Below are 13,593 nucleotides of genomic sequence, written 5' to 3'. Positions count from 1 at the left end.
GTGTAAGGTAAAGTGACCGCCATCTAAACTTTAGTCAGTCAGTAGCTGTTCTGAGGGTTCTTCACTAGGCAAGGCCTAGGCCCTCCCCAATGTGTCCAGGCCGAGACAGCATCCCTTCATGTGGTATGGGCCTAGGCCCTCCCCCATGGGTCTAGGCTGAGACAGCATCCCTTCAGGTGGTATGGGCTTCCAAAGTCCATCTGGATGACAGGGATACATGCTGATCTATTGCCTGAGGCCCAAAGAATGCTGAGGCCTCCTCACTGACACCCACGATCAGGAGTTCTGGATCAGTCCCATGCTGACCTCTCAGCCATCATTCTGGAATCCATGAGCTCCCCCTTGTTCAGGTCAGCTGTTTCTGTGGGTTTCATCAGCCGGGTCTTGACCCCTTTGTTCATTGCTCTTCTCTTTCTCTGCAACTGGTTTCCAGGGGTTCAGCTCAGTGCTTAGCTGTGGGTGTTTGCCTCTGCTTCCATCAGCCACTGGATGAAGATTCTAGGATGACATTTAAGGTATTTGTCAAACTCATTATCATGGAGGGGCATTTAAGGTAGTGTCTTCACTACTGCTTAGATTGCCAGTTGGTGTCATCCTTATAGATCTCTGGAAATCTCACTAGTGCCAGATCTCTCCTCAAACCTACCGTGGCTTCCTCTGTTATGGTATCTCTCACCTTGCTCTCCTCTGTTCTTCCCCTGACTCAACCCTCTTGCTCCCTCATGTCCTCCTCTTTGACCCCTCTCTTTCTCCCAGCTCCCTCCTCATTTATATCTTTTGTTTGAGATGTCAGCATAGGTTTTCAGGAACATTTTGTTAATATGAGAAAAGAATAGAAGAACAGAGATTGACATGAGAACTACAGCTCAATATTTCTCTCCAGCCAAGAGTTCCACAGCCAGTTCCAGGAGACCTCCTTCTTTTGACGTTATTGCCTCAGTCTGTGGAACTTGTCACACAGAATCTACTCGATTTGGTGTAGCAGAAGAGGAGTGGGGAAAAAGGTATAACTCAATAAAAAAGAATGAATTTCTTTTTTAAAAAGTATATGAATCCTTTATTAGTTGCCAGGAAAAGATCAGGCTCATGACTCCAAAAGTTCTTAGTATACAAGTTCAGGGGTATGGTGTTTTTACAGTACATCAGTGTTTCGGGAGCACATCAGTGATGGATCTGGGGTGACCTAGGAGCATCTGTTTTCTTGCAAAGCTAAAATTATACTACATGGCAATTGTTTTAGTTTACATTTCCTTAAGAGGAACTAACTAAGGTTATTTAAATCTTATGTTTAAGCTTGTACAAACATCAATTGTTTTGGTTAATACATCTGGACCATGGTCAGGGGTCATAAGCAGTCCCCAAAACTTTGTAAGATGTATGTGGCTACTGGGGTTTGGAGGCTCAGAAGAGTCTAGGTAGACACAAAATAAGGTTGTAACAGTTTGCAAAGGTGCTTGTCATCAAGCCTGATGACTTGAATTCAGTTGCTGGGACCATCTGTTAGGGGATAGCAGACGCTCACAGGTTGTCTGTCCTCTGACATCCACATGAGCGCTGAGACATGTGGTGTGTATGTGCATGCGCATGTGTGTGACACAACTGAATGAGTTTAAATATAATACAAATTTTCATTTAACTTCTTTATTGACTCTGGGAGTTTCACATCATGCACCCCAATTCTGCTCATTGTGGTGGTATCTTGCTTGCACAAACAAAGCTTGTCTGAAGATCAAAGGATGGAGCTGACCACTCGCTAACCATAGAGGTCTGGAGGTCTGCAGAGACAGACAGGAAGTGAGATGCCTGGGCAGAGACAGGATATAAGTGGGAAGAAACAGACACTTGCTCTCTGAAGGAGGTGAGGTATGACTGTGGCTTGCTCCTTCTTCTCTCTGATCTCTCAGCATTTTCCTGTATATCTGACTCCAGATTTTTGTCACTTAGACAAATTAAGAACTCCATTTACAGCTCACCTTCTGGTCCCCCTTATCCTCCCCTCACCCCTGCTATGCCCTCCAGCAAAACGAATCAAAATAAGCAAGCAATCAAACAAAAGTTAAAACAAATCTCCCACAAACCAAAACGAAATAAAAACAACAACAAAAATATCTCTATGCTTCTCCTTCTTTCCTGCCTCTCCACACCTCTTCCTTCATCCTGGTGGCATTGGGGGCTTCAGTGTGTTATACAGTACACCCCTTTGTCCCATCAGCTTTACTAGTCAATATTCAGTGCAGTGAGCCACTGGTGTGGTTCAAGGTCTCTGGTTTCTGGTACACCGTCCTCACTGGATCCCTACCAAAACTCCTGGGATATCCTGTGGCTGCCCTGAATCTTGGAGATCTTGAGGTTATCATTCCACAGGACCAGTCCCTTAATGTACCCTAGCAGGGCCTAGACGGGGTAGATGATATCTAGGGTGGGCCAATCCAAAGCCTGGTTATGGACCTGGTGACGGTCGAGGTGGTCAGTCTGGGCCACTGGGACTACCCGCCTTGGGTGAGGGAATGAAGTAAGCTCCCCTGTGTGTATGTCATCAAAGTTGGTTCAACTTTATTTGTTATGAGGCATAGGGGCCAACTCTCCAAGTGAAAGACCCAGTTCTCTTGATGGAGTGCCCAGTGAATGGCAAGACCAGTTTTTCCAGGGCCAGCAAAGGGTGGAGTAGCTCAGCATGACCCTCTGATTTCTTCTCACATGGTTCCTAAGGCTTACTAGGGTGGCACATGCCACAGACATTGACTCACACCACAGCTGCAACTGGACTATGGAAACAGACATGGCCCTTGGCAGCAGCTTGGGCCTGGATGACATTCTGACTCTGGGTGGAAGAAATGGCCACTCAGGTGAGAATGTTTCTGGCCTCTATGTGACCTTTGGTGACAATATAGCACCCTGACTTCAGCACAGAACCTAGCCATGGTAAGTCCATGGACCACGACATGGGTCTGGATGTCACCACTGACCCAGCAGCAGTATGGTGCTTGGACACCAATATGACCCTCGATCTCGGGTGTCTGCATGGACTTTGATAGTAACAAGAGCATTGGACATCAGTGCAGACCCTTACTGCAGTGGAGCTGCAGACCCTGACATGACCCTTAGCTGCTACTCTGGCCTGGACATCACCATGACATTATTGAGTAGCAGTGCAGGCCACTCAGATCTGTATGCATCCTGGTTCTTGGACACCAACCTGGACTCACGTGGCTGATCTGACCCTAGTGCTTGGTGGAACACCAGCCACGTATATTAATCTGGGCCCTGATTGATGTAGGGTCACAGAACCAATCTGACCCTTGGTAGCAGCCTGGGTTAAGATGACACCATGGTCCTGGGTGGCCCCTATGGTGATGTGGCTCCCAGACTCCAAACCAAATTGCTAGCTCCAACCCAAATTCATGGCTTCTCTGTGGGCCCTAGTGGCAATCTAGGCCACAGACTTCGACACAGACCCCAGCTGCAGCTAGGCCATGGACCCAGACATGGCCCCAGGCAGCAGTTTGGCATGTCAACATCCTAGCTCCAATTGGCAGCCCTGGTCACTCAGTTCAGGATGACTCTGGCAGCAGCCTGGCCTCTGGCTACCAATAGGGCCACAGGTTGTAACCCAGACCTCAGGCTGTATGTCATCTTAGGTGGCAACATGGACCATGGACATTCACCTAGACCTTGGCTGTGGAAGGACCGTGGACCAGACATTGTCCTTGGCAGCAACCTTGGTCTGGTTGTCACCATAGCCCAGGGGGTAGCCAAGGCCATCCAAATCAGCATGGCCCCAGTGGCAGCATGGCCTGTGGACCCAAACTCAGCCCCAGGAGGTGGCCTAGCCCACTGGAATCAGCATAGCACCCGATGGCAACAGAAGCAATGGACATCAGTACAGACCCTGGATAATGTAGGACCAGGGACCCAGACATGGTCTTTGACAGCAGCCTGGCCCAGACATCACAATGGCCCTGGGTGGTAAGCAGACCTCCCCCTTCAGTGTACTCCTTGACACCTTCACCACGGCCCCAGGTCTAGCCTCAAAAACTTCCACTCAGGGTTCAAAAAGAGACGCTACAATAAGGGTGGGATCGAAGTGTGAGGGCTATAGAAAAGAATCTTCTCACACATGTTTATTCTACACATGTGTTTTTATGGTTCTCTCTTTACTGTTCGCTTTTGCCCCAATGTCTATAATTCCTTAGCTCTAATTCTGTCTCAGTTTTAATTCCAATTCTAATTAAAAAGAGATTGGTTGTGATCATTAACCAATTATAAACAATCCCATTTAAATATAAACAAAGGTATATAAACAAGATGGGAATTCGGACACCACTCATTCCAAACTGCTTCGTGCTGGAAGGGGGCGCTGTTTATACCATGGGGATCATGACAAAACTCAGAAACCTGTATAAGTCCTTATTTTCATGGTCTGTGAAGCTCTATCATCTTAGCTGTCTCAATTGTTGGAACACCTGGCGCACTGCTTCCGGGGGTCTTGGTTCATCAAACCACAGAAGCCTGGAAGGAGTCCTCAGCTTTTCATTTTCTGTAGAAACATAAACAGAAACTCCTTTCCCAAGTAATATATTCTTATACATAAACTTTGAAGTCAAGGCATTTTCAAAAGACATAAGTTGAATTAATTCAGCAGCATTTATAATCAAGTGTACTTTAGCAGTTGTTCCTTCCTGAGCAATCAAAAAACTGAAAAACATAATAGCATACAGTATCCAGACTCTCTGTGTATTTTCCATCTTTATTTGGCTTATTTATTTATCTATTATTACTGTATTTCTTTTATTTTTATTTATTTTTCTCTGAGACAGGGTTTCTCTTTGTAAATCCACCTGCCTCTGCCTCTGAAGCAATTCCTACCGGCGTGCACCACTACAGCCGGCTTCCCTATGTTCTCTCTCAATCTTACATATATTTTTAAACACACTGTAAACCTTTAGAAGTTTTTCTTCATCCAAGTCTGACTTTACTGTAAATCTTTACTTTTTCTGGCCACGTGTCTTATCTGTTAAAACCGTGGCTGTTTAAACTGCTGTTTTTCCAAGATGGCAGGTGTAAGCGTGATTCCAGCTTACTGTCTCAGTCTGACATCCAGGAAAAGCTTCCGGCTCAGAGATGTAGTCACTGCCACTTCCAGCTGTACGTATAAATTTTCAATTGTTAGCAGAGTCTCTTAAAAGAACCTTGCTGTTTTTTTTTCTTTTTATGCTGAGTCAGGAAGACTCCCGTAAGCGAGCTGTGTGAATCTCAGCTTGTGGCTAGCAAAACAGAGCCCACCTGAGAAAATGCTGCTACCAAAAATCTGTGCTTCTCTCCGTTCTTCTGTTTCTAAAATTCCTTTAAAGCTTTTCTTATTTTGCGTGGAAATCCAATCCCGTTTCTGGTCACCATTTTGTAAAGAGAAGCTTTTTTCTTTGAGAAAAGCCTTCCCGCCAGCCTGGTTCCAGAGCCGCATCATCATCTCCCACAGTAGAATAGAGGAACTGGGGTATTTCAACAAAAACAGGAATCCAGAACCTGCAATACACAGACACCTCCAGGAATTTGTGTGGAGGAGCACAAATCATGCCCTGCCAGGAAGGGGGGGGGCAAGCTGATGACTTTCCCCCAAAAGAGGGAGTGGCTCAAAAGCTGATGACTGGCGCCATTACAAGATGATGCTGGGAGGAAGCTACAGAGGCCAGGCTTCAAGCGTTTACTAAGAAAACAATTGGCTGCCTAAACTCACACCAGATGAGGTCATCACACTAGCAGACCGTGCCGAGAGGGGATAGGACACTAGATACATAATGGGAATATCATTAAGATTATTGGCTAAGACTTTTCCGGCTCTGTGGTTTTTTACTTTAAGAGGGCTTTGGTAGAGTGCAGCCTTCCTGCCAGCCTGGTTCCAGAGCCACATCAGTCCCAAATGAACACACAGGAGGCTATATTAATTATGAAGCTGTTGGCCGTTTGCTTGTTTCTTACTGGCTATCTCTGACCTAAGTATTTAACCCCATAATTGTTAATCTAAGTATTTCTCTTACCGGAGAAAGGGTCCGGACCTGCTACTTCTATGGCAGCTACATGATGTCTGCCAGTCGCTCTCTTTCCCAGAATCCTCCTCAACTCCTAGTCCCACCTATCTTGCTTCCCTATTGGCCAACAGTGCTTTATTGAAATATACACAGGACTTCCCCATCAGGCTTTGTTGTTAAACAATAAAGGAGATCTTGCTTGACTCGACTTCCTGTTGCGTCTGATTGTCTCTGGGTTTCAGGGAGGCTGTGGAACTGGGGAACAGCACACTCTACACTGTCTGACCTAGACTCACGGGGCCCCCACAGACCCCCAACAAATTTGCATGTGAGCTTTTTGGTTTGGGGAGTGGAGGTCCTGAGGATAGCTTCCTTCTGGGAAGTCACTGAGAGTTCTCCTAACTAGAGCAAGTTTGTATCCAAGATAGGAGACCTCTGTTTGCAAAGTTGAGATTTTTTTCAGAGAGACATGATATCCCAATGTCTGGAGCACCTGGAGCAAGTCCTTTGTTCTTTTAAACATGTAGGTATATTGGCTGCTGCCAGTAGATCATCTATATGCTGGAGCAGAGTTGAATCAGGGTATTGTTTGTATTCAGGCATCTGTATTGGCCTGCCCTTTGGGTTCTGTTAGGGTATGCCCTCAGCTGTAGCCACTAAGAATACCACCTGTGCACATTCACTATATTCCCATTTCAAAGGGCCCTGCCCACCTCTGCCCTCTCTTTCTCTCTCTGCCTCTCTTTTCTGCTGTTCCTGTCTCCAGAGGCCAGTCCCCCCCTTTTCCCATTCCCTTTACTCTAATAAAAAACCCTTCGTTGTGAGCTCTGTTGCAAGGCATCTTTCTATCTCCAGCCACTTTCTTAAATTATAACCAGTGTGACACTCTGAATCCTATAAAGGACTTTTGTATTGCATCCACAAAAGGTGTAGTGGAATTTTTGAACTTGTGTGTAGTCCTGTTTAGTTTAGCTGGCTAGTCTCCATGGACATTTGGTTAAAAGCAAATATGGGCTGGCTCACTGGTGCCAGGGGAATGGAAAAGATAGCCTCCTTAAAGAAATGACAGATTCTGGAGACTCCCCCCCAAGGAGGGCCTTATGCTGCCTGGGGAATGATATGGGGATTGGGTGGGGGGCTGGAAGGGGGCTGGTGGAGGGACAAGGGAGGAGGGGTGGGATAGGGAGCTGGGATTGGCATGTGAAGCATTCATGTTTCTAATTTAAATAAAAACATATATTGAGTAAAAAACAAAAGAAGAGAAAGCATCCTTAAGGTTCAGGACTGTACAGACCTAGACAGGGAGCCATAGGCATGATTAAGGACTATCACCTCACACCTATAATAACAGTTTGCTTTGGCCACAAGCAGATGACTCATTCCTTCTTTGTGGTCCCAGATCTCTGTCTTCTAGGCATATGTGCTTCAAAAATTAGGTATCACCATCATCTTTTCTGCTGTGCTCGCTGCGCAGCCTGTGTCCGAGAATGTGCGGAGGATGTTGGGGATTGACAACACAGAGACCAGTCAACAATGTAAAGAAAACTTTAAGCAGGCCCCAAAAAGGCTCAAGAAAACTTTCCAAGAAAGGCCTCCCTCCAGAAAACCTTCTGCTCTCTCTCCACCCCTGGCTGGTTCTGCTCTGACATGAGAAACTGACTTGGGTGTGTCAGAAGAGGCGGTTAGTCTTTGGAAAAGGTTGAGGTGAGGGCGATTCCCGTGGGCCAGCCCTTTTCAGGAACTTATTGCCCTGGGCATTGTATTGTTTTTAGTAAACATGTTTTTAGTAAACATTGTCTTACTGATGCCTACTCCCAGGCTGATGGGGAAGTGGGTCTCTGCCCAAGGTCTGGTGTCCCCACAATTCCCCCTTTTTTATTTTCTAATGAGGCTTTCCGACTTAGGTCAAGTAGGGTCACCCTCCCTTGCCCATCCTTGAGTGACCTTGTGACCCCTGTCTTAGGTGGGAGGTGTATTCCCCACAGGTTTCCCGTCATCGGAAGAACCTCATCCTTAAATAATCTGTAACCAAACTTCATGGCTATCAGGATTGCCATGGGCTAAGCTGAGCAATACTTGGTTACGGATCTCTTGCCTCTGGAACAAGGCACATTTGAGCTCAGCATAAAGCCTACCACCACTGCCACCATTTCCAGGACACCCATTGACATAGCGCCTCTCCATCACTGTACCCATCATCAGATCTGGGCCATAACATTCTACCAGCCTTCCTCTGTTACAAGGGTAACCCGCATGTGATTTACAGTTACAATTTGATGGTCAAAACAGTGATAAAGTTTACAATCGTTCCAAGATCTACTCAAGAAAGCATTTAGATAGTGCACTTGCACAGATACATTAGGTACAATCATTGATGTTACACATGTAGCATTATAAAAAATATGAACAAGAGGCTTGTTGCACTATCCACAGAGTACCAATTTGTTCCTGTGGTGATGCAATTTGTTGATTTAACATAAGTAGGCTCAGCTGAATATGTGACTTGAGCCAATGTCTCCTTTTTGTCCCATTAGGACAAGTTGCATTTCTCCAGAAAAATACACTGGCATAGGCACGATTCCAGTAACAGGAACCACCAAGGCTGATATTTCAAGTGACCATGTCCTGTTCAAATACTCAAAGGGGCTTTTGCCACTCATCACAGTCCATACCAATGTTCAAAACAGAACTTAACTGCAAACAAAATTTTCCATTTTATATACCTTTGTCTTCTTCTTTTTCTTTACTTAATACCAGTACCTCTTTACTGTTACCAATTTTTTTGATTCATCCATTTTTTTTTTGGTTTTACGAGACAGGATTTCTCTGTTTTGGAGGCTGTCGGTCCAGCCTGGCCTCGAACTCAGAGAGATCCGCCTGCCTCTGCCTCCCCGAGTGCTGGGATTAAAGGCGTGAGCCACCAATGCCCGGCTGATTCATCCATTTTTTTTTGAGACAGAGTTTCTCTGTATTATTTGGAGGCTGTCCTGGAACTTGCTCTGTAGACCAGGTTGGCCTTGAACTCAAGAGATCTGCCTGCCTGTGTCTCCCGAGTACTGGGATTAAAGGCATGCTGGGATTAAAGGCGTGTGCCGCCAACGCCCGGCTATTCACCCATTTTCTTTTTTTTAAAGATTTATTTATTTATTGCATATACACCAGATTGAATTGTAGATGGTTGTCAGCCACCATGTGGTTGCTGGGAACCGAACTCAAGACCTCTGGAAGAGCAGTCAGTGCTCTTAACCTCTGAGCCATCTCTCCCACCCATTTTCAATCCATCATCCAACCGAGGATGTTCCCTCAGGCAAAAAGCCTTAAGATTTACACAATCCACCCTCCAACTGAGGGCGATCTCTCGGGTTCCCTCTTTCCCGACCTTGGTGTCAGGCTAAGGCCTAGAGATTTAATGTAATCCACCCTCCAACTGAGGGCAACCTCTCAATTTTTCTTTCTTATAGGAGATTTATTCCAATCCACCCTCCAACTGAGGGTGATCTCTCAGGTTCCCCTTTCTTTCCCAGCCTTTATCGGGCGAAGGCCTGGAGATTTAATCTGGTACCCCTAACTCGGTACCCCTTTATAATACATCCTCATAGCCTTACTTGCTGGCCAACCTTTTAGATCTCTCAGTTCCCCTTTACTTTCCTGACTTCAGTGGATCAGGCGAAAGGCTGGAGATTTTTTAATTTATTTTTTTATTTTACCTCTCTTTTTTTTTTATCCCGAGAGAGGGTTTCTCTCTATCATATTGGAGGCTGTCCTGGAACTTGCTCTATAGACCAGGATGGCCTCTATCCTACCTACCTCTGCCTCCGGAGTGTTGGGATTAAAGGCGTATGCCACCAACACCAGGCTCTCTGAAGATCATAGCAAACATCCTCCCAATCTGGGACATTTAAGCCTCCCCCAGTAATGAACCATGGACTCGCAAGTTCAATCCATTTTAGAAAGCCTTCCATGGTTGTAGTCCCCTGTTATTTAAACTTCCAGGGACTATTTCCCATCGTTTCTTAACCCCGTCCACTTACCTCGCTTTCCCGATTTCAGTGGGACCTCCAATTGCCACGCTCACTGCACAGCCTGTGTCCAAGAATGTGAGGAGGGTGTCGGGGATTGACAACACAGAGACCAGTCAACAATGTAAAGAAAACTTTAAGCAGGCCCCAAAAAGGCTCAAGAAAACTTCCCAAGAAAGGCTTCCCTCCAGAAAAGCTTCTGCTCTCACCTTACCCCTGGCTGGTTCTGCTCTGACATGGAAAACTGACTTGGGTGTGTCAGAAGAGGCAGTTAGTCTTTGGAAAAGGTCGAGGTCAGGGCAGTTCCCGTGGGCCAGCCCTTTTCAGGAACTTATTGCCCTGGGCATTGTATTGTTTTTAGTAAACATGTTTTTAGTAAACATTGTCTTACCACTGCCTACTCCCAGGCTGATGGGGAAGTGGGTCTCTGCCCAAGGTCTGGTGTCCCACACTTTTCTCCTCAAGAAATGAAACTTTCCTTTGCACTTGCCTGCCAAAAAGCTAAATTACTCCCTCTTTGAAGAGTATTTCCTAACACTTCCAGACTGCAAAGCAGAAACAAGCATGATCCAGTACTTGGAACAAGAGTTTATTAAGGTATGGGTGGAGACAAATCATCCATGTTTGGAATTGCACCACACATCACTTGTGATGAATCTCTTGACTACAGCCACACCTATAAGGGTTCAGCACTATTCCATGAGCCAAAAGGCCAGACTTGGGATTGTTCCCTGTATCAAGTGGCTGTTAGACACTAACATCCATATCCCAGGAAGCCTGGAATATGGACACCATTTCCTTCATGTCCATAAACCAGGAACTTTAAATTATTAGACAGTTCAGGATCTCTGGGAGGTAAATAGATAGGCTGAAATCATTCATCCTAATGTTTTAAATCCTTACACTTTTCTCAGTCACCTGCTGCCAGACCACCAGGTTTTTTTTTTTATTTTCCAGTTTAAATTTAGATAAGAAACAAGGTTGCTTCACAAGTCAGTTCCAGGTCCCTCTCCCATTCCCTCCCCTCTTCCCGTGCCCTCCCCCCAACCCCCCCCCCCGTTATCCCCTCATTCCCCCAGGGAGGGTGAGGCCTTCCATGGGGGTGTCCATAGTCTGTCATTTCATATAGGGCAGGGCCTAGACCCTTCCCCAAGAGTTCAGGGGGGTGAGAGTGCACCTCACATTGTTCTATGGGAGTCCAAAGTCCGTGTGTATACTTGGGATGGGTACTGATCTGCTGCCCAAGGCTCAATAGATTCCCTAGGCCTCCTCATTGACACCCAGATTCAGGGGGTCTTGATCAGTCCCAGTGGCGCAATCGGTTAGCGCGCGGTACTTATATGACCACCAGGTTTTTAAAAACCTATTAAGTCCAATTACCAATGAAAACAGCTCTTCCCCAGTATCTACCTAAAACTTAACTGGGTGACAGCCTAGTGTTGCAGTAACCAAGGGATGTTGGAAGCCTAAGAGTGTAGAACCCTAGTCCCTTCATCCTGATTCACTATCCATCTTAATTGTGCTTGGGAAGACCATTGCTTTCTTGGACAACTTGATTACATCTGGAATTAACTAAAACCCAAATGTTTGGCACACCTGTGAGGGAACTTTTATTAATTAAACCATCCTAAAAGACCCACTAATAATCTGGATCTTTGAGGTGGGAAACTACAACTTTAATCTAGATCTTTGGAGGTAGGAATATCTTCCTTTAACCTAGACTACACCTTCTGCTGGCAGCCTATATGAAGAATATGAAAAAGGATGCTTGCTCTTTTTCTTTGCCAGGTTGCTCTTGCCAGCAAGTTCATTCCTTCACTAGCATTAGCGACCACTTCTTTGAGATTCCAGCACATACTGAAGATCAGCCAAGACATCCTGCATCATGGACTGAACAACCTCTGGCTTCTTGGATCTTTCATTGATGAAAAACCATTGATGGACTAGCTGGGTCACAGCCTGTAAGCCATTCTAATAAATCCGAGATAAATACCAGATATCGAGGAAGATTAACCTACACAGGATAGGGATGCCATATGATGTCTTATTGGAGAGAAGTCACTTACATGAGAAGCCTAGAACCCATCGTCAGTGCTCCACTGGTCTCTGAGACCCAATTGGAACCCCAAGAGACAGCAAGTCCCCTTCCTCTCAGCACTTTATTCCCCATATCTTCTACATACCTCTGACCACGCCCAACACTAAGATCTCTCCCTACACATACAGATTTTGGTACCAGAAAAACTTCTAGAACCATAGAAATAGAAGGATGAATTTTGCAAGTATCTGGAATAGGCTTTTTAGTTTGCCAACACCTATAGTTACTGAAGTCTCTTCAGGTACTGACACCTCTCCTGGAAGCTCAGAGAGCGATGAAAGCGCATAGTGTGAACTATTTTACAAACTTATGGAGACCAATGCATTTGATTATTCTGATTCATCAATTGTGAGAAGAAATAGATTTGGTGACTCTGTATAAAATTTTTGATAAGTTGTGGAAAAATAGGAAAATTGTGATGTTGGTCAGTTGCTCCTACCATTTATGGATAAATTGTCAAGAGAAAAGAATGGGCTCCATGATAAAATTAACTTCTAGCATCTCAGAACATGGTGAAGGATAATCAAAACAGTGATAAAATGTACTGGCTCCAGAAGTGCAGAAATAGTCTAAAGACTTTTGTTATTAAAAATTGAAAGTAGATTCATCACTCATATAATACATCCCGACAAGTTTCCTTTCCCTCCAGGCGTCTTAGCTCCCCACAACCTCCCCTTTGACACAGACCTAACCTCCATCCATTTCCATTCAGAAAGGTGCAGGCCTCCAAGATACAACAACAAAATATGACAAAACAAGACACAGTAAGACAAGGCAAAAGCCATCATCAAGGCTGAGGTGTCCCAAGAGCAGACAAAAGAGTCTGAGACACACCTGCTCCTGCTGTTAGGAATCCCACAAAACACCAAGCTAACAGCCGTTACATGTACACAAAAGACCTCCTGCAGGCCCATGCAAGTCCCGTGCTTATCACTTCAGTCTCTGTGAGCCCATGTGAGCCCAGCATAGTTATTCAGTGGGCCATGTTCTCCTGGTGTCCTCCATCCCTTCTGACTCTGGCTCTTTCCTCGCCCTTTTCCACAGGGTTTCCTGAGCTCCAGGGGAGAGACTGAAGGGAGCCCTCCAATTTAGACTCCATATATATGGCTCTGTGTTTCTACATCAGCTACCATCTGGTGCTGGAGGAAGTCTCTCTAATGACAACTTGACAAGGGACCAATCTATGACTATAGCAGACTATCATTAGGAATAATTTCATTGATTTTTATTTATTTGTTAGTTTGTTTATATATTTATTTTGCCTGTCATGCTTGGTTCTACCCTAGGTCTTTGGGCTATCCAGACATTGTTAGGTATGGACTCCTTCTTGTGATGTGGACCTCAAGTTAAATCAGACATTGGTTGTCTATTCCCACAATTTCTATGCCACCACCGGCACCACCAGCACCACCACCACCCTGCTCCTGTATATCTTGCAGGCAGATTGTAG

This window comes from Mesocricetus auratus, unplaced genomic scaffold (genome assembly GCF_017639785.1).
Source record: "Mesocricetus auratus isolate SY011 unplaced genomic scaffold, BCM_Maur_2.0 Super-Scaffold_100003, whole genome shotgun sequence".
Classification (NCBI taxonomy): Eukaryota; Metazoa; Chordata; class Mammalia; order Rodentia; family Cricetidae; genus Mesocricetus; species Mesocricetus auratus.
The sequence above is the reverse complement of the archived record's forward strand: the minus strand, read 5'-3'. Positions refer to the sequence as shown.